The following is a 26,818-nucleotide window of genomic DNA, read 5'->3' as shown; positions in this document are numbered from 1 at the left end:
ACTGATGATTTCCGTAAGATGTTGTTGACCTTCACAGACCAGTGCCGAATCTTCTGGAAAAGCCCAGCCTGCCTGCCTTTCTACCCACTGGATTAATTTCTCCTTTCAGAAGTCTTGTCGGATGTTTTCTTTGTTGGCCTCTCCGGGTTGCTGCTTCATTTGAAAGACTTCATTTTCTTTTCTTTTCTTTTCTTTTTTTTTATCCTCACCTGAGGACATTTTTCCATTTTTCGTCCAGATAGAGCAGGAGGAGAGAGAGAGAAACATCGACCTGAAAGGGAGACATCGAGTGGCTGCCACCCGCACAACCCAACCAGGGCCGGGGACAAACTGCAACCGAGGTACATGCCCTTAGCGGGAACTGAACCCGGGTCTCTCAGGACCGCAGGCCGACACTCTAACTGCTGAACCAAATCGGCCAGGGCAAAAGACTTTAGTTTCTAATTGCACAATAGTCCTTTCAATCTCATAATTCCTCCTGACCAGGGATACCCAATTTGACTCCATTTCTCTTCATGTAGATCCAGGTGCGGGGTGCATGTCCCTTCACTGCCGGTTTAAATCTTGAAGACATTTCCTTCCGGAGCTCTTTCTGTGCGTGTGCAATCAGACGGACGAGATTTTCTTTACATGCTTCCCAGGCATTGCGTCCATGCTGGGACATTAGTTCCAGATTCGCACTCTGAACTGCCTGATGCTCTAACTGGGCCACAGAGTGGCTGAGACATTCTTGCCACGCGGTGACGTCATTTTTCTGACCTGGGGATGGGGCTAGAAGTCGTAATGTTTCATCCTGAGCAATTCAGTTGGTTGTCGAGCAGCCAGCCTTTCAAATTCATGTCTCATTGCGTCAGTCTCAAAAGCAGAATAAGCCGGAGCTGTCGGGTAGCTCAGGTAGCGCTTAGCAGGTGGGCACCTGCGAGTTTCCTCGCCACCAGCGCAGCGGCCGCTTCCCGCACACCGCGCGCGTCAGAACCTTGGTCAAACCGGGCAGCGCGTCCACCACCCCTCCAGCCACCAAACCCGTGCCCGCCGTTCTTAAGTTCGCCTGAGTTTTCTCTACGCATACAGTTTAAAAACACAAATAAAGATATAAACATCATCTATATTTCAATGAGCAAATATAACCACTGCATATATTTTTGTGGATGAACTGCCACTGATTCTTCGACACGCCTACATCCACGTTTCTCTCTATATATATGTTTATATGAGTATTTTTACCACATGCACACACACACACACACACACACACGCAGTCTGTGGTCTCCATTTAGCCTTCTTTGGAACATCTTTCTATGTTAATAACAATTTTTGACCCAGAAAAAGAAGCCACGTCGTGAGGATGACAGTGTCTCCCTATTAGCCCCAAATCAATTCGCTCTGGGTGATGATGTGTATGAGAAAGAAGCCACTTGGTTGCAGCCAGTGCATTTTCAGGCCTCTTTGTGGCCCCGTCTTAGCCTGTATCCTACCTGACAGGTAGCTGGGAAACTCCCACGCCCTCAGGAGACAGCAGCCCGCAGGGATACAGTGGCAGGACCTTGATAAACTCGAAGGTGTGACTACTCACTTTGCCTGCTTACCTGTTTGCTGTATGTTTCTCGGCCTTTTCCTCCTATTTCTGGTCCAGGCATGCCCTTTCTTCTTTTCTTCAAATAAGGAAGAGAATAGAGTTAATTATTCAGAACTGTGAATCTAAGTCTCAAAGCCTCACAGTATTTTTTTCAGACTTTGATCCACAAGAAGGGGGGCACAAGCAGTGTAGCAGTGTGAGGTTGATCATAGAGTTATATTTGATGCTACACGGACCTCGGAGACAATAAGAGATGGCCTTCATTGAAAATTTCTTTCTAAAGTTAGAAAATAAACTCCTGCCCTGGCCGGTTTGGCTCAGCGGTTGGAGCGTCAGCCTGCGGTACAGAGAGACCCGGGTTCGGTTTCCGCTAGGGGCACATACCTCGGTTGCAGTTTGTCCCCGGCCCTGGTTGGTCGTGCGGGTAGCAGCCACTCGATGTGTCCCTTCACATCGATGTTTCTCTCTCTCTCTCTTCCTCTCTCTCCCTCCCGCTCTATCTGAACAAAAAATGGAAAAATGTCCTCGAGTGAGGATAAAAAAAAAAAAAGAAAATAAACTCCTGCTGGTGCCTTAGGCTGAATGGCCTGTGTGGTGACATAGCAATCTGTTCCCTTTACAAGTTGTTGAGACACATGTGCCATGAGGAAGTATACTCCTTATTATATTTCTAAATAATGTCAGGAATAATATAATGAGCTACAAGTCAAGGGAACCGTCTCAACTTCGATGTGGAGCATTTTCATGAAATAATCTCAGAGATCTTGCAGCTAGCTGTATAGCAGATCCTCTCACTTCTATTTAATCCAGTGCCGAGGTTTCCTGGAGAACTTAAGGACCCGCAGTAGGCTTGTGTGTAGTTGTGTCTTTGCTTTCTCACCAACGACATGAAAACACGTGAGTGTCAGAAGACCATTGGCGCTGGGTAAATAGCGATCGTGTCTCATCATATTATTATGAATATCACAACAGGCAGCTATTAGATTTGTGCTGCTGTAAGGACGTATAAAGCAGGAAGGGCCTGGAAGCCTTGCTCTTCAAGTGGAAATGGAATGTTCAAGAAGCCGGAAACACCAATCAGGAAGAATATATGCACCCCTACGTTCACAGCAGCACTATCTACAATAACTAAGATCTGGAAACAGCCCAAGTGCCCATCAGTAGATGAGTGGATAAAAAAGCTGTGGTACATATACACAATGGAGTACTACACAGCTGTAAAAAAAAAGAAAGATCTCTTACCCTTTGAGACGACATGGAGGAACCTGGAGACTACTACGCTAAGTGAAATAAACCAGTCAGAGACAGACAAGCACCACATGATCTCACTTATTTATGGAACATAATGAACAAAATAAGCTGTCAACCAAAAGAGATCCAGAGTCATGGAAGTAGGGAACAGACTGACAAACCTCAGAGGGATGGTGTGGGAGGGGAAGGAAGAGATAAACCAGAGAACTTATATGTATATATGAACAACCAATTGACATGGACACTAGGCTAGGGTAGGTAGGAGGGGTGTGAGAACGGGAAGGAGGGGGTTCAATGGGAAAAAAGGAGAACATCTGTAATACTTTCAACAATTAAAAAGAATGCAGGGTCACTGCTCAGTGGTACCCAGGCTTTCTATTCTCCTTCGCAGTCTGAAGCAAAGGTCCTCAATTCAGCAAGATCCCCCTGGTGCCCTGATGCCTGGCTAAGCTGACAGCCGGTGTCCACTGGACTGCTGGGGCTGCCTGGCCTCAGAGCCAGCTTTGCAGAACCAAAGCGAATGGGGTCACTCCTCCGCCTGGCAGCACTCAGACAACTGAGCCTCTGCACATGGCCTGGGTGCCTTGTCAGCCAAGTTGCAAAGCACAGGCTGGAAAAGTTAAAATACCTCTCTCTCGGGCCATGACTGCAGAGTGAACCTGTGGTGCTGACTGACCAGGCTGGACCCCTCCTGGAAATGCCCACGTACCTGGTCTGTGCTGACCGAGGCTGACACCATGATTCTGGTGCTGCAGGGGCTACGGCAACGTGCCAGGCTCATGGCTCCTGCTGCGGTCGACCTGTTTATCCCATGATCAGGGAGCCATGTCACAAGGGGCGCTGCTCTGCCTGCTCCTGACACACTGATCAGGCCTCAGACCTCTCCTGGGCCTATCGGTGCTGCAGCAACACAGTTCACACTTTGACTTACAGACCAACTGACTGGCCACCACTGTGACCCGAGGATCTCACAGGTGTCACGAGACGGGCTGGCTGGACATCGGAGTCTGACAGTGGTGTGCCCTTTATCAAAAGCTACTCCCAACACACTGATTGTTTGTTTCAACATCCCTCATCTCCCCCTGTCCACACACCTCTGTAAGGCTTTTTGGTCAGTGAAGACCGTTGTTCCCAAAAAGGATCAACTCCTTCCTGCATCAGGATCAGACCCAATGCAGTGAGAGAGAAACGGGGTTATGTAGACCAATTCCAAAAATCCAGGATTCTGCTCTGACCATCCTGGGGATGATGCCTCCTTCTTCCCCCAGCCAGCCTTGGCGTGCCTAGGGGAAATCAGATTTCTTTTTGGTTATACTTTATGGAAATGCCTTTTCCTGACTGTATCTGATCCTTCTGCACAAAAGGTCTGAGTGACCATTAAAAATGATTGAGAAAGAAAGATGAAGCCATGGCTACTGAAATAGACACACAGATTTTGTGGCAGTGATGAAAGAGCAAAGATCTGGGCATCTGAGGAAGGAGCCATCGTATGCACCTTGAGACATACGAGGAAGAGAGCAGCGCTAATAATATCTGTTCTTCAGAACTGTCCTGAACCCTTCTTCCAGGACGGTGTGCATGGTCCAGCTCTCCCACCATGGAGATGCTGAGTCTACTATTCTGCACCAGACACACAAAAAACAGGGGCTGGCTTCTGCATCTGTACATCCATGCAGAGCCCCTCTGAACATCAAGGACTAGACACAGTGAGTGACACTGGGAACTACAAGGCCAACAGCCAGGGCCCACAGTGGGGGTACTAGCCATCTTCCCCCTGGTGGTGTACGTCACATTAGGGGACCTCAGTAACTGTAAATGCTTCCCTTCCAGGGTCACTGTGTGTGCCCTTGAGATGATACTTCTTAAGTGAAAGCCAGGCACTCACTTGAACCTCCCATGCAAACATGGTGAACTGCAGATCAGGGGTGATCATTAGAGACCTACAGCATTTATGGTTTATGAAATATGTTAAACGCTACAAGAAACAAATCAAAAGCATTTGGTCCAATCCTCACTGATCAGAATAACTGAAATGGCTTGGGGAGTGGTGTCTTCATGGGGAAATTTGCCAGAGTCTGCTGGGTGAAATGGATTTGTATGGAGGCAATTCTTTGTGGCATTTCCCCATTCTGCAGAGTGCCTAAAGGAGCCACCCGGATCAGAGAGCAGATTGTTTTCCTGACCAGTAGAAAATAGAGAACATCTCCCTCCTTAGAAATATCCCAGGATAGTCACACCTTCCTCCTCTCCTCAGTGGAGATTTGCTTATAAATAATGTTACCCTCAGAAATAAGATTTGATCAGGTTTACTAACAGCCCTCTTCTAAGACGGGGGGCTTCTAGCAGATAGGAACAGTTTCTGGAGCATTCTATTCCTCAGTTTGGCACAGCCTTTGTGTGCTGCATTACACCTACATGGGTTTTGGGGACAAAGGACTGATGCATCTATACCACATCCCAGAAAATTCATTTGTAGGAATTTATATGAGATACAAAGGCATGGAGCCACAGAAAGACTTCTACAAGAATATTCATTGCAGCTTTTTCATATTAGCCCAAAACTGGCACACTTGCGGTGTCCATCAATAGGAAAATATGAACTCAATATTTGGCACATTCATACAATGTGCATTAACTTCAATCAAAACAAAGAAGTTACTAGAACAGGTAATGGTGGCAGAGTGAATGGAAGCTACATAGACAATCTCCCAGGACCAAATGGGAATTACAACTAAAATAAATACAAATCTTCAGAAAAAAGCAACAGAAAAGCAGCAGGACAGGACCATATAACCAGGGACACTGGTAGCATCTGCAAAGATGTGAGAGGGTGAAGGGCTGGGAGCCCACGCACAGCAGTGATCTTAGCTGTGAGCAGTGCCCTCGGGGATAAAATACTAAGCTTGCTCCACAGCACAGAAGGCTGGAACAGAGGACTGGTTTGGCTACAGCCACCCACCTGGGGCTCCAACAGAGGGAGGGCAGACTGAGCTTGAACTCTGTGGGGACACCAGGGATTTGGAGGGCACTCAGAGTTTTTGCTGAGTTGCGGCCACAAAGGATGGTGGCCAGTTTGTTCCTTCCCAGAGCTGTGGGGAAAAGCAGCAGCCCCTCGCTCAGAGATTCAGCCTTTTCCAGGTAAGGCAAAGAAATGCAAATTGAGGCTCATTGACAACCAGCATCTGTCCCATCCTCTGGAAATCCTCTTACTCAGAACACCAGGGCTCCATTCCAAGGCCCTCAGTAACAGAGACTACCAGCCTCAAGGCAAAAAGCTAGAGGATAACTGAACCTTTTCTGGGCTTGCAAATCTACCCAGGACAGTAAGACTTGACAGTGGTGTTTAACATGGGCCCACCCAGGCTCCTCCAAACCCAGTACCGGGAGTCACAAACAGCAGGACACCAACACCCACAGGGAAAATTTAGCAGGCTCCAAATCCATTGAGACAGCCAAAATGGTAAAACAAAGAAACAAATCCCAAATGAAAGAATAAGAGAACTCTATTGAAGATGAGATAAATGAAATGCAGTTAAGCAAATTATTGGAGGTAGAGTTCAGAGCCATGATCTTGAGGAAGTTCAACAACATCAGTAAGGACATCAGCACCATGAGTAAAGATATAGAAATATTGAAAACCAACCAAGTGGAAATGAATAATGACATAGCAGAAATAAAGAATACATTGGAAGGACTAACCAAAAGAGTGGAGGAAGCTGAGGACCAGAACAGTGAATTAGAAGACAGTGTGGAAAAAAATCAACCAATCAAAAAACCAATAGGAAAAAAACAATTAAAAAACGGGAAGATAGCTTAAGAGAACTGTGGGACAACTGGAAATGTAATAACATTCGCATCATAGGAGTCCCCAAAGAGGAAGAAAATGGGGAAGGGTTAGAGAATATATTTGAAGAAATTGTGACAGAAAACTTTCCTAACTAGGTAAAGAAAGAAGGCATTCAAGTTCAAGAAGCACAGAGAGCCCCAAGTAAGAAGAATCCAAACAGGCCCACACCAAGACACATAATAATTAAAATGCCAAAAACTAAAAACAAAGAGAGAATCCTAAAGGCAGCAAGAGATAAGCAACAGGTTACCTACAAAGGAACCCCATAAGGCTCTCAGCTGACTTCTCAACAGAAACACTATAGGCCAGAAGGGAATGGCATGAAGTAATCAAGGTCATGAAAAACCAGGATCTGAATTCAAGACTACTCTGTCCAGCAAGGCTATCATTCAAAATAGAAGGTCAAATAAAGAGCTTCCCAGACAAATAAAAAAATTTTAAAAAAGGCTAAGGTAATATATTAGCACCAAACCAGCACTGTAAGATATATGCTAAAAGGACTTCTATAATTAGTAGAAGAAATAGGAAGAAAATTATAACCACACTAAACAAAAGCAGCAATAAATAAGTATATATCAATAATCATCTTAAATGTAAATGGTTTGAATGCTCTTATAAAAAGACACAGAGTAGCTGACTGGATAAGAAAGCATGACTCACATATATGTGGTTTACAAGAGACCCACCTCACAACCAAAAACACACATAAGTTGAAAGTCAAAGGATGGAAAAAAATCTTTCAAGCAAATGGAAAGGAAAAGAAAGCTGGGGTAGCAATACTCATATATGATAAATTAGATTTCAAAATGAAGGCCATAACTAGAGACAAAGAAGGCCACTACATAATATTGAAAGGATCTAGACAACAGGAAGATATAACGTTGGTAAACATATGTGCACCCAATGTAGGAGCACCAACATATATTTAAAATCTTCTGGAGGACTTCAAAGGAAAAATCAACAGCAATATAATCATAGCAGGGGACTTCAACACCCCGCTGACATCACTGGAGAGATCATCTAGACAAATAATTAACAAGGAAACACAGACTCTAAATGAAGTGCTAGATCAAATGGATTTAATAGATACCTGCAGAGAATTACACCCCAAAAATGCAGAATTCACATTCTTCTAAAGTGCACATGAGACATTCTCAAAGATAGACCACATGTTAAGGCACAAACTAAGACTCTACAAGTTCAAGAAGATTGAAATCATATCAAGCATCTTCTCAGATCACAATGGCATGCAACTAGAAATCAAAAGCAACAAGAACATGCAAAGACATTTGAACACATGAAGGCTAAATAGCATGTTATTGAACAATGAATGGGTCACCATGGAGATCAAGGAAGAAATTAAAAACTTCCTGGAAACCAATGAAAATGAACACACAACAACACAAAATCTATAGGATGCATCGAAAGCAGTTCTGAGAGGGAAGTTCATAGCACTACCTCAAAAAGCAAGAAAAATTTCTAATAGACTATTAACCTCACAACTTAAATAACTAGAAAGCAAATAAAAAGAAACCCCAAAGCAAGTAGGAGGAAGAAAATAGCAAAGATCAGCACAGAAATAAATGACATGGAGGCCAAAAAAACAATTCAAATGATCAAAAAAGAGTTGGTTATTTGAAAAGATAAACAAGATGGATGGACCTTTAGCTAGACTCACCAAGAAACAAAGTAGAGAGAACCCAAATACACAAAATCAGAAATGAAAGAGGAGAAATAATAACTGACACCACAGAAATACAAAGGAATGTTAACAAATATTATGAACAATTATAGGGCAACAAATTAGACAATCTAAGCGAAATGGACAAATTTCTAGAAACCCATAGTCTCCCAAAACTAAACTGGAAAGAGATAGAAAACTTGAACAGGCCAATAACAACAAAAGAAATTGAAGAGGTAATCAAGACTCTCCCAGCAAACTAATGCCCAGGCCTGGATGGCTTCACGGGGGAGTTTCACTGAACATTAAAAGAAGAAATAATACCCATTTTCCTCAAACTATTTCAAAATATTCAAGAAGAAGAAAGACTTCAACTCGTTTTATGAGGCCAGCATAATTCTAATTCCAAAACCAGAAAAAACACTACAAAGAAAGAAAACTACAGGCCAATATCCCTGATGAACATAGATGCCAAAATCTTGAACAAAATACTAGCAAATTGAATCCAGCAATACATCAAATAAAGTATTCACCATGACCAAGTGGGATTCATCCCAGGGATGCAAGGCTGGTACAATATTCGCAAATCAATACATGTGATACATCACATAAGCAAACTGAAAGAAAAATCATATAACCATATCAATAGATGCTGAAAAAGCATTCGACAAAATCCAGCACACATTTCTGATAAAAACTCTCAGCAATTTGGGAATAGAGGGATAATATCTTGATATAATAAAGGCCATATATGAAAAACCTATGGCCAACATCATTCTCAATGGACAAAGACTAAAAGCATTCCCCTTAAGACAGGAGCAAGACAAGCATGTCCACTTTTGCCACTCTTATTTAACAGAGTACTGGAAGTCTTAACCACAGCAATCAGACATGAAGAAAAAATAATAGAGATCCAAATTGGAAAGGAGAAAGTGAAACTGTCATTATTCGCAGATGGCATGATATTATAGGTAGAAAACCTCAAAGACTCCATCAAAAATCTACTGGACTTAATAAATAAATTTTGCAAAGTAGCAGGATACAAAATTAATGTCAAGAAATCAATGGCATTCTTATACACCAATAATGAACTCACAGAAAGAGAAACTTAAAAAAATCCCATTTACCATTGCAGCAAAAAAATTAAGATACCTAGGAATAAACTTAACCAAAGAAGTAAAGGACCTATTCACAGAAACTACAGGACATTGAAAAAAGAAGTAGAGGAAGATATAAAAAAGTGGAAGCACATACCTTGTTCATGGATTGGAAGTATTAACATCATTAAAATGTCCATAATATCCAAAGCAATCTATAGATTCAATGCAATCCTCATCAAAATACCAACGACATATTTCATAGAACTAAAACAAATACTTCAGAAGTTCATATGGAACCAAAAAAAAGACCCCAAATAGCCACAGCAATCTTGAAAAGGAAGGACAAAATAGGCGGGATCACAATACTGGATATCAGGTTATACTACAAAGCCACTGTAATCAAAACAGCCTGGTACTGGCACAAGAACAGGCACATAGACCAGTGGAACAGAAAGAGAACCCAGAAATGGAACCAAGACAATATGCTCAATTAATATTTGACAAAGGTGGCAAGAGCATAACATGGAGTCAAGACAGCCTCTTTAATAAATGGTGTTGTGAAAATTGGACAGCTACATGCAAAAAAATGAAACTAGACCATTAACTTACACCATACACAAGAATAAACTCAAAATAGATAAAAGACTTAAATGTGACACATGAATCCATAAAAATCCTAGAAGAAAATGTAGGCAACAAAATTTCAGACATCACACGCAGCAGAATTTTCACTGATACATCACCTAAGGCAACAGAAACAAAGGAGAAAATGAACACATGGGACTACAGCAAACTAAAAAGCTTCTGCACAGCAAAAGAAACAACCACCAAAATACAAAGGCAACCCACTGTATGGGAGAGCATAATTGCCAATGATATATCAGATAAAGTGTTAATTTCCAAAATATATAGAGTGCTCATATAGCTCAACAAATGGAAGACAAAGAACCCAATTAAAAAATGGGCAGAGGAACTAAATAGACACCTCTCCAAACAAGACATACATATGGCTAAGAGACATATGAAGAAATGCTCAACATCGCTAATCATCAGAGAGATGCAAATTAAAACAATAATGAGGTATCACCTCACACCTGTCAGAATGGCTGCCATCAACAAATCATCAAACAACAAGTGTTGGCGAGGGTGTGGAGAAAAGGGGACTCTAGTAAACTGCTGTTGGGAATGCAGAGTGGTGCTGCCACTATGAAAAACAATATGGTGTTACCTCAAAATATTAAAAATTGAACTGCCATTTGACCCAGTGATCCCACTTCTAGTAATATACCATAAGCAGCCTGAAACACCAATCAGAAAGAATATATGTACCCCCATGTTCATAGAAGCACTATTTACAATAGCTAAGATCTGGAAACAGCCCAAATTTCCATCAGTAGATGAGTGGATAAAAAAGCTGTAGTACATATACACAATGGAGTACTATGTAGCTGTAAGAAAGATAGAGCTCTTATCCTTTTAGACGACATGGAGGGACCTGGAAAGTGTCATCCTAAGTAAAACAAGCCAAACAGAGAAAGACAAGTATCATATGATCTCACTTATTTGTGGAATATAATGAACATAACAGTCTGAATAACAGGGTAGTCCCAGAGACGTGAAAGTAGAGTACAGAGTGACAATCCCAAGAAGAGGGGGTGGGGTGGGGGAGAAAAACCATAGAACTTATATGCATGTATGCATGACCAATGGACATGGACAGCAAAGCTGAGGACAGGGCGGGGAGGAGGGTGTCAATGAGGGGAAAAGGAGAAACATCTGTAACAAAAATAAATAAATAAAATTTTTAAAAAAGAAAGAAGTTACTGATACATTCAACAATGTGGGTTAAACTCAAAGAACATTATGCTGAGTGAAACATTGCACCAAAAGAGAATATGCTCTAAAATCTTATTTATTTAAAGGTTGAAAACAGCCAGATTTAGTTATCATAAACAAATAAGAATAATAATTGCATTTAATGAGTGAGGTTAAGAATATACCAGAAGGGCCCTGGCCGGTTTGGCTCAGCGGTTAGAGCGTCGGCCTGCGGTACAGAGAGACCCGGGTTCGGTTCCCACTAAGGGCATGTACCTCGGTTGCAGTTTGTCCCCGGCCCTGGTTGGTCGTGCGGGTGGCAGCCACTCGATGTGTCCCTTTCACGTCGATGTTTCTCTCTCTCTCTCTTCCTCTCTCTCCCTCCCACTCTATCTGAACAAGAAATGGAAAAAAAAAAAAAAAAGAATATACCAGAAGGATAAAAGGGTCATTTCCAGGGTGATGGTCATGTTCTGTATCTTGAAAGGATTTGGATTATACAGGGCAATGCATCTTTCAGAATGCATCAAATGATATTCTCAAGTTTATTATATTTCATTATAAATTTCATTTCAAAAAAACTTTTTAAAGGTAAGTTGAAAATATGCTAAATGTTTATAATGTCTTGTGCCTGTTATACTAAAGTAAAAGAAATGTAATAATATGAATAGATTTTTTAGATATGACATAATTTTAAATGTTAATACATGCATAGAAACAAATCTAGAAATAAATACACCACATTTACAAAGTTCATATGTTTTATTAGCACCACGCTCTAACCAACTGAGCTAACCGGCCACTGGCCAAAGTTCATATGTTTTAAAAGTGAAAAGTCACACAAAGATGTGAGCATTTAAAAATATAAATTGTGCCCTGGCTGGTTTGGCTCAGCGATTAGAGCATCAGCCCTCGGACCAAAGAGTCGGGGTTCAATTTCAGCCAAGAGCACGTATGTTGGTTGCAGTTCACCCCTGGTCTTGGTGTGGGAGGCAGCCAGTCAATATGTCCCTCTCACATAGATGTTTCTCTCTCTCTCCCTCTCTCTTTCTTCCTCCCACTCTATATAAAGATGAGTGGAAAAATGCCCTTGGGTGAGGATTCTTTAAGAAAGGTATTAGGCCCTGGCCAGTTTGGCTCAGCGGTTAGAGCATCGGCCTGCAGTCCTGAGAGACCCGGGTTTGGTTCCCGCTAAGGGCATGTACTTCAGTTGCAGTTTGTCCCCGGCCCTGGTTGGTCGTGCGGGTGGCAGCCACTCGATGTGTCCCTTCACATCAATGTTTCTCTCTCTCTCTCCCTTCCTCTCTCTCCCTCCCACTCTATCTGTACAAAAAATGGAAAAATATCCTCGGGTGAGGATAAAAAAAAAAAAAAAAAGAAAGGTATTAGTTGTTATGGCTGCTGTAATAAATTATTATAAACTTTGTGGCTTAAAACAACACAAATTTATTATTTTATAGATCTGAAGGTCAGAAATATGACATGAGTCTCACTGGGCTAAAATCTAGGTATCCGCATGGCTTTGTTTCTTTCTAGAGACTATAGATTATAATCCATTTTTAAAAATCTTTTTCAGCTTTCAATTTCTTGGGTCATTGTCCCCTACCTGCCTCATCAAAGCCGGCATCATTGCATCTCTCAGATGATTATTCCATAGGCACATATCCCTCTCTGCACAGCAGGGAAGGTTTTCTGATTTTAAGGACCCATGTGATTTGATTGGGGCAATTCAGATAATCCAAGATAACTTCCCCATCTCTAGATCTTTACTCATACCCTCAAAGTCTTTTTTACCATATGAAGTAAGAAATTGTAGGTTTCAGGGATTAAACATGGACGTTTCTGTTTCTATCGGTATACAATTCTCGAGAACCTTATAGATCTCCAATGTATATCATGGAGAATTACTCTACAGACAAGAGCTCTTCCACAGACCTTTCCTACATAATTATGTATACCTTTTTTAATCTGTTGAGATGGCTTGAGGGTATCTATGAGCCATGTACTTAATCTCTTCAAAGAACCTTCTATGTGACTGAAGACTCTGATCTTATGCTACTTCTGAGGCATCAGCAAAAAGTTATTAAGCCACATTCTTGGTCCCTTCTACAGAGCACAATTTCCTGACACTGGAATATACTAATTTTAGCATTTTTTGCAATCTGAATAGGTGGAGAGTTTTTCAGATGATGAAGTCCCATTTTTTGTTGTTGTTGTTGAGCAGTTCTTCCCTTGATTTATCTCTTTCTTCTCACATTTTACTCCAAACAACAACAACAAAAGCAAAAAATAGTTCAATCTTTATCAGTTGCTTAGAAATCTCCTTAGTTATATACCCAGAAACTTTTGTTTTCTACATATTTTCAGGTAAGAATTTTACCAAGCTTTCTGTCTTTAACAAGAATCCTCTTCCTCCAGTTTACAAAAACACATTCCTTGTTTCCTTCTTAGCCCACACCAGATGTACCTTTAATGTCCATATTTCTACTAACATCTATTGGTTCAGCATGATTTATGTATTCTCTAAACCAAACTAGATTTTCTCCCCTATGTTCTTCACCTCCTTCTGAGTCCTCACTAGTAGTCTTTGTACATTTCTACTAACAAACTGTTCCAGGTCATGTGGACATTTTCTATCAGTCTACTTAAAATTATTCTCATTGCTCCATTTGCCTCTGTCTATTGCCCAATTCTTTAGCCACTCCCACCTTTCTAGGAATGTGTTTTAGTTGCACAATAACCACAATCTGCATTGCTCTTCTATTGCTGCCATAACAAAGGATCAAAAATTTAGTGGCTCAAAATATTTCAAATTTATAATCTTACATACATGCTGATTAGAAGTCTGATAAGGGTCAACATGTCTGACAAGGGCTAAAACAAAGGTTTCAATAGTCCTTCATTCCTTTCTGGAGGCTGTGGAGAAGACTCTTCCAACTTCTAAACGTAACACATGTTCCTTGTTCCTTTTCTCTTTCTTCAAAAAGATTGCATCTCTCCATATCTATCTTTTAGAGTCACTTCCTCGCCCTGACCAGTTTGGCTCAGCGGTTAGAGCGTCGGCCTGCAGTCCAGAGAGACCCGGGTTCAGTTCCCGCTAAGGGCACGTACCTCGGTTGCAGTTTGTCCCCGGCCCTGGTTGGTCGTGCGGGTGGCGGCCACTCGATGTGTCCCTTCACATCGATGTTTCTCTCTCTCTCTCCCTCCCACTCTATCTGTACAAAAAATGGAAAAATATCCTCGGGTGAGGATAAAAAAACAAAAAATTAAAAAAATAAATAAATAGAGTCACTTCCTCTCTATATATCTGTGAACAGTTCTTCGCCCTAAAGCTCACTAATTATATCAGTGGCACCCAAATATCCAGGATAATCTCCCCTTTCTAGAACCCTACCTTTATTATATCTGTATTATATCTGTATCCCTTTTGCCATGAAAGAAAACACATTATAGGTTCCAGAGATTACGATAGAAACATATTTGAGGGACCATCATATTATTATCATTTTTTTTATTATCACGTATTATTGCAAATAGTAATATAAAACTCTGACATTAAAAAACTCATTGTAACATCAAATCAAAATCAAGTAAAATCTTCCCTGGCCAGTTTGGCGCAGCAATCAGCATCATCTCACATCCCAAAGGGTCATAGGTTCAATTCCCAGTCAAGGGCATATACCTGGGTTGCAAGTTGATCTCGGCCCCGACCAGGGCTGAGAGGAAGGCAAAAAATTGATGTGTGTCTCTCACATCAATGTTTCTCTCTCCCATCCTTCCACTCTATCTAAAAATCAATAGAAAAATAACCTTGGTTGAGGATTAATAAAAACAAAGAACAAAAAAGCAAATAAAAAAGAAAGTAAAATCGATTGCACTCTTACTTCTTTTCCTCTTGAGTTTTCCCAAAGTAGAGTTGTTCTCAAGATCCACATTATCTAGAAAATAATAGGTTAATGTAAGAAAACAAATTAATAATTAAAAGTTGACAATCCTAGGCTAATTCATACTACAAAAGGCTTGAGTTTTTAAAGGTGTTTGGATTATCATTTTTTCCTTCCTTCTAAAGGAACTAAAAAATCTTCTGAACTGAGAAGTAGGATTTTAGGATGGGCCCTGGTTCTTTCTTTATTTTTCAGTGGGACCTTGAAACATACTCTTAAATACCTATGTACTCCAATTAATTCAGGGATAGAAACAGTTATTCTATTCTGTCTAGGTCTTAAGGTTTTTGTGAGAATCAGATAACATCTTATATGCAGAAGTCTATAGGAAAACACTATATAAATTAGTGACATGATGGAGGAAATCCATCAAAAATATGTGCTGGGTTAAGAGCAGTTGATCTGAAGTCTCCTCTACTGAAAATTAAATGGCAGAATCAGTTGTCTTTGAAGTCTTTCAAAGGTTGTGAAAAAAATTACACTATTACCTACTAATAGAAGTACACTCTCATTTTTTTGGATTCCATAGAATTTTGGATGGGACAGGGATGGAAATCACTGAATATATACAAAGTTTATTACTAACATACTAATGTAGTAAACTAGATACTGTCATCTTAAGAGTAAGTTTCTACAACATTATCCGTGTATAATCAACAGGGCCCAACCAGTTAAATATCTCATTATAATGAATAATCTCTTGTCTCCTTGTTGTTCCCAAAAGGATCAGGTAGAGAAAATGTAGAGACCAGGATAGTGGGATGGACTAGATCACCTGTCACACTCTACCTGCGGTCTGTAGTACCTGTAGATCCAACCTCATGACATGACCTTTGGACAGCCTTACCTTTTTTGTCACATGCTTGGCTACTTTCAGTCCTTGCTTCCAGACCTTCTGGCATGTCGTTTGAGAAACAGGTTACACAGGAATACTTCTCATTTCCACCTACTTGTAGCTCTGCTTGGAACAAAATTGGGATCCTCTTTTGTGTAAATTTGTTGATCTCTATTTTCTACTTCTTCCTCCCAAATCTTCCATTGATCCACCCTATATCTGACTATTCCTTTAACTATCCCATTTTCTGCTCTTGTTTTTTTTCTCTTTATCAGAACATTGTTTCTATTTTTATTATGATTTTTTAAATCATGCTTACCTTGTGCATCACAGGGTAGTAGGCTAGAGGTAAGCTCTTCTGATTCTCCTACTCTACCCATTTGGGGAGCTTCTAGTTCACCAGATACTAAAGAGAAACAAGAAAGTTACTATTTATGGATCCCGAGACAGTGATTAGGGAAGAGTTCCTGGTGCTCTCATGCGGCACACCGATATTCTGAGCCATAATATGAGCTGCTTCCTCAGAAAAAGTATACGTGCTCCAATAATCACACCTGAGCTCTGACAGAGCCATGCTTTCCCCATCTTTTGCACCTCATTCTGGTTCCTCTGCTTTTATTTTTCTACTTGTAGCCCTAAGAAGAAAATTAAAAGATTGTATTCTTCCAGGAAAAAAACTGGTCTTTGAAAATTGTAAAAGTAAATACCAGAAACACTTTTACACTCATCCCAGTTGGCCAATGACTACTTACATCACCAACCACATTTAAAGTCGGCTAATCAGTAGCAGCTTTACATTTTGAAAATCAGCCAATCAGCAACAATCACCCTCCAGAAAGTCTAAGTCTATGGCTAAATGCCAGTCTGTGTATAATCACTTCTTTTTCTGAAAGTCTTCAATGCTTGCCAAAACTCCATATAAAATCAATAGTCTCTATTTTTAAAGAAACAGTGCCCAATAGGTACACTGCCTCCTCCTACCATGTGCCTTGTTAAGCAAGAAATAAATCCCTCTTTTAGCTTCAGAGACTGTGTGATAGACAATCCCTCCCAAATGGAGTTCCCACCAAGGTCACCTTAAAGACTTTTGCTTAGAAAGGTCCTATGGAACCCTTGAACCAACAGGTATAAATCCTCAGTCTTAACAACTACTTGAGCTCTGACTAGTTTCATGAGTGCTTATTCCTGAATTTATCTTATTATTTGATGATGTGTACGCAATTAGATGCAAAGCTGTTAGATATTTGGCTTGGAGATGCAGCATTTAGCAAATATTCTGTGCTTATTCTTGACTCTTTCATTCACTCTTACTCTCTAGTATAAAAAGTCTTATTTCATGTGTGTTTGTTTCTGATTTTCCTGTGCTTCTTGAATGTTAGAAGAAAGTGATCCAAAGCAAATGGATAGAAGCCTAGACTTAATATGTCCCCTATCAAGCCAGCCCCAAAGACTAATTAATGGGTGTAGGTCCAACTTATGCAAAGATATTTGGTCACACGTTGTCTTGAATGCCTCATCAAAACTTTCATGAAGGCACTTGACATCCTGTCAAATTGTAAAGAAAATAATCTTGTTTTGCACATAATCTAAGATCAATTATTACCATGTAATTGAGCATGTCCCCTTATTAGTCTCTGTTTGGTGGATGAACCCCATACTCTCTTCAGATGCGGGATGCCATTCACACTTATGAATGAATGTTGTGGCCTCTCTGCTGTTTGTCAAGAGCTTGACTTTGCCAAAGCTACTGCCCTCCCCCACCGGCAGAACTCAACTTCCTGTTGGTCCTCTCACTGGGATTCTAACTGTTGTACATATCCCAATAAATGACAAAACTCCACAGATGATGACTTTGGGCTTCAGCAGGGAACATTTGACACATCAAAAGTAAACAGTGCATTTGATAAAATTTCTATAAAAAAGAGAAAAAAATGTCCCAAACTTCCTATGCCCCAACCACTAAATGTGCTTTCAGACCATCATCTAACAGACACCTTGTTTCTTTTTGTTTTAAAAATCCTTATATATTTGATGAATAGGAATCTATTCCACAAATGAAGTTAGCAGATTAAATATCCTAAAGAAGGGCTAACTTTAGAATTTCTGAAATTCTTTTACACATGATCACTTTATAGGTAATGTGCACGTTAGCACACCTGCATTACCCATGATCCAAGATCCACAGGCACTAAACAAAACGGCTTAGGTATCTCCTAGAGGGAACGGCCCTGCTCACAGACCCTCCTGCTTTTGCATTCACCTGACCCGGAGGTTAACATGGTTCGTGTCATATCACCAGAGGCTAGAACAGCCCACCTGTCTCACTCCCTTCCCCATATGTAATGCTCTCGATCTTCTTGATTCTTTCCACTCAGCTCTACACCTTTCTTCTGTCTGGGTATGTGAAGGGGAGCAGGTAGGGGGGGGGGGAGAAGAGAGGGGGAGACTGTCCTCCTTGTAGGTAGAAATACACAGATTCGATTTGTTCAATGGAAAGTGAAATCCCCATTACCTTCTCCATCACACAGCAGGTGGCACATCACCTCCTCCGGTTTCCCTTGGGTCATCTGGGAAGCTTCGGGATCATAGGACACTGAAGAGAAGCAAGGAAGTGAGCTGAGCAGGCGGTGCAGAGCTTAGGCAAGCTGCCCTCTGGGAGATGGGACAGCTGCTCCAAGGACCCCACCTGAGATCCAGCCACGCCCTGGTCTGCCTCTGTCTCCATCTCACCCACCTCGCTCCCCTGCTCTCTGCTTCTGTTACCTATAGACTTGCCTCTGGACATTTCCCCTTTTGCACCGGGAGGATATTTGTGCGTCTTTGGTTTGGGGGGCTTTGCTCCCCTGACTTCTCCTATCTTATTACTTTTATATCTTTTTTTCCTCAGTGGTGATCTTGATCTCTTCTTTTCTGCTTATTCTCTCTGGCTCTGTTCTCCCAGGTCTCGCCAATCCCTACACCAGGATCTGGTCCCTCTCTCACTATCTCTGGATTTCTTCCCTCCCTACTGACATGCTTTATTTGTGAAGTGCAAGTGTCTCTGCATCGAGCCTTGTTCTCCTTCCCCTGGGAGCCTACATGTCTCCCACTGGACTCTGACCGTGTCCCCACGTTGACTCCGCTAGCCTCACACCGCCATCACCTGTAGTGAGATACTCTGGACACAGGTCTCTGCTCTTCCTCCTACTTGGATCTCAGGGAAAACAAGTCTCCCTTTCCTGTGCTTCCATTTCCTTATCGGAAGGAGAGACCATTTCCTTGGCTAAGTCCTAAAGTGTGAGAAAATCACACTTGCCAAGGCACTTTGAAGGAAAGAATCACTGTGTAATCCAATAACCTGGTAAAGAGTATGTGGGGGGCAGGACTATTATTTTGACTTGAAAATCATTGTTCTTTTTATTGACAAGTAGATCTCAGAACCATGTTTCTGTTGAAGCCTACTCAAGGTTATGACAATATAATAGTATTATTATTATTATGCACTAAATAAATACTAAGTTTTTATACTTTATATAGAAAATAAAGGTGAGCAGGGTTAAAATCACAACACTGAGTCTTTAGTGTAAATAAGTATAAAAAAGGTGAAAGATGCTATTTTTCCTTGGTATTTACCTACCACAAAATGAAGCGGGAACATACCCATTCCAACACTAAATGTCCTGCTATTCAGCTCTGGATTCAGCCTCCTGACACTCAGGGCTGGCAACCCCCCCCCTTTACCTGGCTCCCCTCTGGGTGGGGAACCCAAGTCTTCCTGGAGCTCTTCTCGATCGCAGGGCTCCCAGAAGGCATTGCTGTCCTCTGCAGAAAGCATCGAAATCCCTCAGCGGTCTCAGTGTGCAGCCAGGGGGACTCATGGCAAGAAAACGCACAGTGCAGATGTGGGAAGCTCAAGTATCCCCTAGGTGGGAGTGTTCCTGTCCCAGACCATCCGGGTCTGCCCTTTGCATTCACCCGGCCGGAAAGCTGACTCTCTTCTGTCACCATCACTGGGGGCTGAGAGTCATCCACCGTCCTCCTCCGTTCCATACTAATCCTCTCTCTGCTTGCCTCTGTCTGTCTCCTGCTTCCTGCTGCCAGTGCCCCCAGAGGCTTCTGGTTGTTCTCATGTGTTTCTGTTCCCCCTGCTCCTGCCTCTTTTTCTCTGGAGCTCCTGAACCTCTCTTTCTTGACTGTCCCTATCTCACTTGTCAACACCTCGCTCCCTTTCAGGAAGGGCATCTGGAAACAGCAGACTATAACTGCTGGGGGGGGGGGGGGTAGGGAGCAGAGGAGGCCCGGGCAACACCGCCAACATGAGAAAAAGTTGTTCAAAGGCCCACCAATAAAAGAAAGATCAGAGCAGCGCAATCACTGCAACTATTTATACTTTCATTAGAGATGAGGCAGAAGAAATAGGTTGGGCCCCCCTGATGAAGGCCAAAAGAGCCCCAGGAAGAAGAATAATTAATTCAAGGGCAACAAAGGTCACCAGATTTACATGGGGAAAGAAGATGATCTGATTTACATCTTGCAAACAACATTGTACTAAAGTGAAGAAAATGGGTGGGATGGAGAGAAGGGGACATCCATGTTCCCTTTACGGAGGAAGCCAAACATGGAGACGGGGGAATTTCTGTTGCACAAAAGAAAATGCTGGTTTCAATCCTGGAAGTGTAGTTCCTGAACGACATACGAATGGACTAAGGCCTTGGGATAAATGCCATCAGTTTATAGACTGATGACTTTAGGAGCCAGGTCATCCTAGCAGACATGCCCTTCAGACTCATTGTTTCCTGAGAGAAACTGAGGGTGCCAAGGAGAAGAGCGTTGTCCTGACTATGATGGGCACCACCCTCTCCCTGGGGAGACCTTAACCTGCAATCTCACCACTGAGATGCCCCCTTTTGCCGGGAGATGTTTCTGCCTAGTGACTTGTACCTGAGCCTTACAGGATCCTGACTTCTCTCTTCCTTATACAGCAGTTTTCACTCTTCATTGATTTTACAACTATTTTGATAGAACTCTTTCTCTACTACTTTCTTTGTGCTTCCTTCTGTGTTTATTTTCTTTTTGTGTGATTCTTTTTTTTTTTTTTTTTTTTTGGTATTTACTAGCCTCTCTATGTAATTTCTCTAATTTTTTACCTATCTCATTTCTTATCGAGGTCACACCCTTTCTGCCTTGTCTCTCACTTTCTTCTTTTCTATCTGCTTCTCTGAGTCTTCACCTCAGGACGCCGCAACATGTTCTGTTATTTTACAGATCTCCCTCATTCTCACGGGTTCCTTCTCCCAAACTGACAAAAATTCTTCCATTCACACGGACTACCGTGCCAGAGAGCCTGCCCTAGGCAGCTCTATCTTGACAGTCTCCCCCGGGCCCTTTCCAAATTGCAAACCTACCATCATTCACAAGACTTATTTCCGTGTTCCTGATACTCGCAGGAGTGGGCTGGAAATGATCTCCTTGCCTATTCTGCCATAACCTGCTGATATCCGGATTCTGCATGCATTTACTAAAATCAGGCAGGCACTGCCACCTTGGTGCCCCAGCCTGCCTTTGGCATCCTCTGTTCTCCAAGCAGGATGCCCTCTCCTCCCAGGAGCCGAGGGCGCCTTTATTCTTCGTCTCTCTCACAGTTTGGAAAAAACAAAGGAATCCTATCTGTATGGATGTGACCAGGAGGAACAAAATGGGAGGATAGGGAAACAGGGAGATTTTTTTTCCCCTGCTGACCAGAAAACTAAGATGGATTGAAGAAGCTGGAAATTTAAATAATAATTACCTTCTCCCTCAGCAGGTTGTAGGCTGAGTGTCTTCTCTACTTCTTCATTCGTTATTTCTGGAGCTGTGAGATCACAAGTCACTGCAGAGAAACGAGAAGATGCTGGACCATGGAGGGCGATCAGAAATGGACCTCGGTGTGTCTGTGCCAACCGTGATGGGAATGCAGTGCCTGCCCCACTGGTCCTGAGCGCCATGCCGTCTTGTTCTGCTCTCTTGCTATCATGGGGTACTTTCTCCTCCTCCTGTCTGATTCTGTGTCCTTCCCACAGCTCTGCATGTCAGCATCTGTTTCCTCGCTGTCATGACTTCAACTGTCAGGTGTTTCTCCCCATCTCTTCTTCTTAGGTCTCCTTTCGGCTATCATATTTTTCAGGAATAACGTATTGTTTCTCCAATTATGCCTTCTAGGTCTATAATTCTAGATCTCTCCTAGCCCAGGTGGTTGGGGCATTCCTATGCTCATTCTCGGTGGGTTCCCCCCCCACCACCAATGTTATTTTCCCCTTTAAGGTCTTACATTGGAATCGGGGTGCACTCCCTGGGCACCTGCAGAATTCTTTGACTTCTTGTTTCTCTTCTGACCACATGACCCCACCCTGACCACCTGCTGGCTTCCCCAAACTGTCACCCTCAGTGACACACCCCAGATTCTCGTGCCCCTCTCTTCCTTTCCTACTTTGCCCCTGAAAACTGATTGGCATGCTTCCCTGTGCTTTGTTGCCTTGTCCACACATCGAATTACAACAGTTTCCGTGTCTGTGTCTTAGGTTTTGTGAAAGGTCTCGCACAACCCAGTAATCTGATGGAGACTGTCGGAAACCTTGCACCCTTGTCATCCACACCTTGTTCTGTCTCATTGTCACCCTTTCCACATATCTCTGCTTCTTCTGTTTCCACCTCGGTGTCTTGTTGATGGAATCTCTTGGTCCTTCTCTTGGTCCCAATTTGTTTATTTTCCCATGTCTGTTCCCATCTCTCTCTTTTCCCTCTTGCTTCCCTGAGGCTGTGCATTTTATGTCTTCTCCCCATCTCTCATTCTGCTTTCCAGAACTAGCAGTCAGAAGAGGCATCTCGGAGATAGAATGTAATTTCCACATATCACCAAATTAGTGAGCACCATGGAGCATGGAGTGGGCCAAAAAAAATGGTTCCAGGCACAGAGCTAAGCACGTGCAAAGGCTCAGATGAGAGAGAGGGTAGTCAAATAAATAAAAATTCCTGCAGTTTTACATAAAGTTTTGAAGTGATTGCAGGAGAGGCAGGTAGGAGACTGAAGCCATGGGAAGGAAAATGGATCTAATTCTTATGACAACAAGAAGTTATTGATTTGAAGTAGAAAAGTAACATAAACCAGCTTGCATTTTCAGACAGTCATCTAGTTGGGTTGGAGAGAATGGAGGTGCTGGGAGCATGATCGGAGGCAGACATGAGACTAGAGGCGGCGGCTGCAGTTCCAGAGAGAAGAGCAATCTGACTTTGCTGCTTGTATCTCTCGAGGAAAGCAACCAGAAGCTGGGCATAGTCTATGTGTGTATGTGAGTGTGGATGGATGGATGGATGGATGGATGGATGGATGGATGGATGGATGGACAGGCGAATAGGGGGGTGGATAGATAGATAGGTGGGTAGATAGGGGAATAGGAAAGAAGATGAAAGAACTGGTCTTCGTGTTGTCAGGAAAGTAAAGCTTTAATTACATATGAGTCATTTAAGCCCTAATTACCTTCTCCATCATATGGCAGTAACGTGGGCATTTCTTCGAATTCTCCTCTTTCATCCATTTGTAAATCTACGAGTTCCAAGGACACTGAAGAGAAAAACAGAACCATGATGAGCCATTGAGAGTGACCTGAACTCTACCTGGACGCGCTCATGTTCAGAGTGCACCAGAGCTCTGATGTCCAGAATTGCTCCTTGGGAATAAAAGTATGTTGCACCAAACAAGCTTTGCTCCACACCACCGAGCACCTTGTTAGGCCCTTTTTCCCTTTCTCCTTCTCTCTCCTTCCCCCGTTTATCCCTCTGACCCTGTTTCTTCCCATCGCTGCATCTGCACCATGAAGCTATTTGAGGATCTCTTTGGCTTCAACTTTCTATCCCTGACTTCTACCATCTCTGCACTTCTTTCTCCCTCCAAGAGGTTCTTCACGTTTTTGCTCCATTGTCTTTTTATTTATTCTTTAACCCACTTCCTCTTTGTCTTACCTATACATAGTATTTCATTATTCCCATGCAACTCCTGGAGAGTACGTTTAAAATTATCTCTTTCTTCCCAAACTCCAAACTGGTAGTATTTAGATTCCATATACATTTAGGTCAAATTGGGCCTAATTAGGCAACTCAATTTGGTGCCCCCAATTTATATTTTTACTATTTTGTGACCTTCAGTTCTCCTCCCAGAAGACCCTTCATTAAGGTGTGTAGGCTTCCTTCCACCTGCCTCCACGTAGCCAGAGAGAAAGAGAGAAAGTGTGTGTGGATTTATGTTTGAGAGAAGGAAGGGAAGCTTTTCTTACATATAGACAGGCAAACAAATTTAGTGAGGTCTTTAGTGATTGAAATATTGAATACCTCCTCCATCGACTGATAGTAGTTCAGGTATCTCTTCGGAATCGCCTTCACTAGTACTTTGGAGAGCTTCGTGCTCATGGGAAACTGAAGAGAAACACAGAAATGACCAACCAGTCACAGTGACCAGGGAACAGACTCGGAGCTGATGCTGAATTCTGCTGTTCAGTGGCTCAGGTGAGCTTCTCCTTGGGCAAGAGGTACAGTTGCTCCCAGGACCTCACCTAAGACCCCCATAGCTTTGCTCCAGCTCTTCTCCTTTGTGTTTCCCCTGAGTCGCCTCATTTTCTGTCACCATACACTTTGCTTCTGCGCCATGGAGGTTGTCCATCACCTGGACTTTCTGGCTTCCCTCTCGGTGCGTTACTTCTTCATGACTCTTTTTCACTTTTCCTGCTGGTGGCTCCCTTTTTCTCTCTTGTTCTATCTAGATCTCTTGCATTCCACATGGTAATTCCCTTCCTGCCATCTCCCTCGGCTTTTCCCTGGTCTCGTCAACAACGTATACTTGTTGAATGAGAATCTCCTTGCACCAGTTCCTGTTCTACTCCCCTGGTGCCTGCAGACCTTCTGGGCTCTCCTGAATGAACTCAGCCTAGGTGACCCTGGTCCCCTTAACCCTTTGTCAGCCCACATGACCATAACCGCACTGACTCATCGAGGATTCTGGTCCACCAACCTGCTTGACTGATTTGAACTGGTAAAAGACCCTTATACGCTTCAGATAAAAATGACATCGTGTTTGCCAAAATTCTTTGAAAAATCACAGAACATAATGTAAAACAGTTGACAAAAGTTATAATTTAGATTTGAGGGCAGTTGATCTGAAGGACCATGTTGCTTTTGAGGGCTTTCCAAGGTTATGCACACAGTAACATTATAAACAAAGATACTAAAACTTTGTTTTTATTCTGTAGGGAAGAGACAGGGTGGGTAGGTAATAAATTCAAGTCTTTGGACTTAATAGATGTAAAAGACATCCCCTTTCTTTCCATAGTTGCACTAGAATGTGCATTTAGAAACATTTACACGACTCATGAGATTTTAGGACACATTAAATCTTTTGACAGTGGAGTGTGTTTATAATTTAACATATCAGGAAACACAAATTCTGAATTCAGCCACCTAACACCCTGTTGCCCAGGGCTGCCAATCCCCCCTTTCTTACCTGGCTCATAGTTTGGTGGGCAGTGCAAGGCTTCCTGGGGTTCTTCTTCATTAGAGGTTACACAACAGGGCTTGATATCCTCTTCAGAAAGGAATGAAATCCCACTGACATCTCAATTTATGACCAAGAAGAAATTACCACAAGAAAACCAAGAAAGTCTGAGAATCTGGACTGTCCCATTTTACAAAACAACCTGACCTGAAGGTTAACTTTGCTTCAGTAGGTTTCCCTACAGACAGATGATTCACTCATCATGAAAAATTTTCCTATTCTTTTTTATTATTATTATTATTATTATTATCCTCATCCGAGGACATTTTTCCATTTTTTGCACAGATAGAGTGGGAGGGAGAGAGAAGAAGAGAGAGAGAGAGAGAAACATCGACGTGAAAGAGACACATCGAGTGGCTGCCACCCGCACAACCAACCAGGGCCGGGGACAAACTGCAACCGAAGTACGTGCCCTTAGCGGGAACCGAACCCGGGACTCTCTGGACTGCAGGCCGATGCTCTAACCACTGAGCCAAACTGGCCAGGGCAATTTTCCTATTCTTACACCTCATTATCTTTCTATACCTTCCCTTCTCATTTCATTCTGTATATTTTATCAGTCTCTGCCTCTGTTTCTTTCTTCTGGTGTCTCTTAGAGCTTCTCTTTCTCTTGTTGTGTTTTTCTCTTCTCCTCTGTTCCTACGACTGTCTCTTGCTTTCTGTGATATTGCTCTTTCTCTCCTGCCCTTTGTCTCTCAGTTGGTTTTTCTAGCTGTCTCTCTCTTTTTGTAAAAACGCCCTCTCTGAGTCTATTTTAAGCAGGATTTAACCAGAGTGGAAAGAGTAGTGGACCAGGAAGGGTACTAGAACAGGAAGATTTTCTAAAAAGGCATATGAGAAGGCTCAGAAATAAAAGAAAAACGTAACAATTAAAATTATTGGGAAAGACGGTTTATTCTATCTTGAATCATGTAGGAGGCTAATGATGAGGCTGGGGAAATAGGCAGGAGGCTCAGTGTGGATGACGTTGGATGTCACTGAAAGAAACATATATCTGATCTTCATCTATTAATCAGGTAAGTCGAAAAATAATACAATTTGATTTTTATTTTCAAATGTTTCATCTAGTTGAAATGCAAATAACTGACTTCATAGGGGCAAGATTAGAAAGAGGAGATAGACAGATGACTGTTGCTCTGAGAACCATGACCAAGATCTAGATTAGAAACCTGGGCTTGGGGATGTGATAGAAAGACAGGTAGGAGATATTCTG

General features: G+C 42.3%; 1 pseudogene; it reads right to left on the bottom strand.

Moving 5' to 3' along the window:
• Nucleotides 1-105: 105 nt before the first annotated feature.
• Nucleotides 106-24,704, bottom strand: LOC118625062 (annotated as a pseudogene).
• Nucleotides 24,705-26,818: the final 2,114 nt, after the last annotated feature.

The sequence above is a fragment of the Molossus molossus genome, unplaced genomic scaffold, assembly GCF_014108415.1.
Source record: "Molossus molossus isolate mMolMol1 unplaced genomic scaffold, mMolMol1.p scaffold_m16_p_11, whole genome shotgun sequence".
NCBI classification, from domain to species: Eukaryota; Metazoa; Chordata; class Mammalia; order Chiroptera; family Molossidae; genus Molossus; species Molossus molossus.
Note: the sequence above shows the minus strand (reverse complement) of the source record. Positions and strands in the feature narration are given on the sequence as shown.